The 3,271-nt window shown below is 38.4% G+C and overlaps 1 pseudogene; it reads left to right on the forward strand.

The window, feature by feature from the left end:
• The first annotated feature begins 2,527 nt into the window (after positions 1-2,527).
• On the forward strand, positions 2,528-2,686 carry LOC139004738 (U2 spliceosomal RNA; annotated as a pseudogene).
• Positions 2,687-3,271: the final 585 nt, after the last annotated feature.

Below are 3,271 nucleotides of genomic sequence, written 5' to 3' on the forward strand. Positions count from 1 at the left end.
CAGTTTGGGGATTCATACAACAGAAAAATAAAACCTATGTAAATGAAGAAGAATATAGAAAACCAATATAATTACTGTGATTGTATATTAAATTCATCTCTGATTTTCCCAGAAAAAAAAACCCCACAAAAAAACAAAAACAACCCATGAGGTATATAACAGAATGTGTTATGTAACTCTCCTTGTCTGATTGAAAGAATCAAAGGAAGCGTATCAGTTCTTAAGAAGAAAATCTTTTCCTGGAACTAAATTCCAAAGAAAAGCTTTACAGATCTATATTCAAAGAGATTTTGAACTATATACAGGACAATATTAACAGTCATTGACAATTTCTTAGTAAACTTTTATAGGCCTCATTTTTTAGTAACTTAACTTAATAAGAGAAGCAAGAGCTTGAACTTGTTTGGGAATGGAGAGGAAAGAATAACAAGAATTAGTAGTGACTATTTGGAAATAGGATTTCAAAAAGGAGACATTGCAATTGATCCATCCTTAAATACTGACCTTGCCCCAGCCTGTACCCTTTCTCTAGGCCAGTGTTACTCAGACTGTGGTCCATGGACTGACTGTCAATCTCAAACTGTTAGCAGTATGCAAAAAAGCCAGTTCTGAAATTGAGAGTAGAAATTTGACAGAATTTATTTTATGAGGGTTGAATCTTATAATTTAAAATTTAGGCTTGTCCTTTGATGTCTTTTTTACTTTTACTTTTCTAGTAATTAATTGTTATTGTATTTTATAAAAGCATCCTGCAGTGAACTGAAAGTTTAGGAAACAAAACTTATCCTTTACCACAGAGAGAAACACTACTCGAGATAGACCTCTGGTTCTCCAGCTTCAGTTGCCATTTACCATCCTCATGATCCTGCCATATGCAAATGCCTACTTGAGATGTTAGTCTCATCCAGATGGGTTGCCTGTGTCCACATATAGCCAAAGTTTTCAAATCTTAACTCTATCTGGTCCTGGGCCTAACTTTGTCACTTATTCAAAGCTTTCTTTAAAGAAAAGCCCTTTTTACAACATAAATTTATTTTAAAATAATACTATATTATCACCATACGCACTTTCTCTAAACTTTTTTTTGAGAAGGATAATATATTTACTCAAACATATAAATTCCACTGTTTGACTTTGTAAACAGAAAATAACTATAGAAGCAAATACTATGAAAACAAAGAAATACTACCCAATTTAAAAAATGAATAACGATCTTCAAGCAATGACAAAGCTAATAGATTTGCAAAAGTGCACACATGAAAATAAGAAAAAACTTATCTTCATTCTCATCAGTCAATTGAAAATGAATACTGTATTCAGCTCAATATTTCATAGTTCAAAACAAAGATGAGCTGAATATCCAAAAGGTATGGTAATGATCTTCTCAAGAAAGGTTAGATACTGAGAATTAATTCCTAATCAAAATGATATAGGTGTTGCCCAGCCTTTGAGTGGCTCAATGTGTGGTTAAGCATTGACCTATGAACCAGGAGGTCATGGTACAGGAGGCAGCCAATCAATGATTCTCTCTCATCATTGATGTTTCTATCTCTCCCTCTCGCTTCCTCTCTCTGAAATCAATAAAAACATATTTTTTAAAACAAGTGTTTTAAAATTATTTTCCCCAATAGCCTGCTGAATGGACTTCCAAATTTTCTGAGTGGATCAGAAAATTTGGTAAAAGTAGGACAGTGATCTCCAAAGGGTTTCTTTCCCCTGAGTCATTGCCATCTGGTTTGCGAAAATATTTATGAAGACCTGCTAACAAGTGGCCTCCTCATAAGTTTGAAAATGTTTAACCAGTTCTTCTGATGAAATTTCTGAGAAACTACAAGTTTTTCAATAAGCATTGTCAGCTGAATGAATTTAATATCAGAACTTGTCCCTAGGATCCTGAGTTTCTCATGTCTTATGCATGGAAAATATAACACCTATCATTTATTGCACTGAATATGGCCAGGCCTTTTGCTTAGTGCCAGAAAGACATAGATACAAATATAGAGGTAGATACAGATAGAGATCTGACATCTGTATATAGTCTCAATTTATGTATATATTATATATAATGAGATTATATGTGTAAATGGTTTCCCCCCACATCCCGCGTGGTTCAGGGTTCAGGATCTGGAAGAGGGCCGCACGCAAATGAAAGAGACAAGACAAGAAATAATAATTTGGAAATGTTGGGGGGCCAGGCGGGCAAGTCCAACTCAAGGGGAAGGACTTCCACTGGTGCTCAGGCCTCACCAACCTTTTATTGGTTTGGGCTCCACCCATAGCCCTTAGGCAGGCAATTTCCAGTAACAGCAGACCAGCCCATCAGCAAGGATTTACATAATAGTAAATAGGGAAGTTGCTTCAGCTATCATTGTCTGGACTAACAGTGGCTGCACAGCTCTGACCACCAGCTTCAAGGATCACCAGCCTTCCAGGTTTCTTGTCCACACCTCTCTGCTAGTGTAGATAATAAATAGACAGCTTCCCACAATTATATATTATATATTCAATGATATTATATAATACTACTATCGCTTCTCGGCCTTTTGGCTAAGATCAAGTGTAGTATCTGTTCTTATCAGTTTAATATAATACTAGAGGCCTGGTACACGAAATTCGTGCACAGGTGGGTGGGTGGGCGGGGGGGGGGGGGGGGGCGGGGGGTACCTCAGCCTGGCCTGCACCCTCTCCAACCCGAACCTCTCGGGGAATGTCTGACTGCCAGTTTAGGCCTGATCCCAGGGGCCTAAACCAGAAGTTGGACATCCCTCTTGCAATCCAGGACTGCTGGCTCCCAACCACTCGCCTGCCTGCCTGCCTGATTGCCCCTAACTGCCTCTGCTTGCTGGCCTGGTCACCCCCTAACTGGTCCCCTGCTGACCTGTCACCCCCTAACAGCTCCCCTGCCGGCCTGATTGTTCCAAACTGCCTTTGCCTTGGCCCCCGCCACTGTGGCTTTGTCAGGAAGGAAGTCAGAAATCCAGAAGATGTCTGGTTGACCCAGTCTAATTAGCATAATACCCTTTTATTAGAATAGATAGAATAGATACCATATATATATGTAATGTATATAAAATCTCATTTTATTCTCTCTCACTGGAAATTCTGGTCTCAAAGAGATGTACTGAGCTTATTCATTCAATAATCAAGCAACATTTGTTGACTATTTACTGTATGCCAGCCATCATTCTAGGCATTGAGATAACAAAGACAAACAGAATAAACATAGTCAGATCACGTATGTCCTAGCAATGGCTGGGGCAAGAATAAACAG

This window comes from Myotis yumanensis, unplaced genomic scaffold (genome assembly GCF_028538775.1).
Source record: "Myotis yumanensis isolate MYYU_CA2020_CCGP unplaced genomic scaffold, mMyoYum1.0.hap1 SCAF_2, whole genome shotgun sequence".
Lineage (NCBI taxonomy): Eukaryota > Metazoa > Chordata > Mammalia > Chiroptera > Vespertilionidae > Myotis > Myotis yumanensis.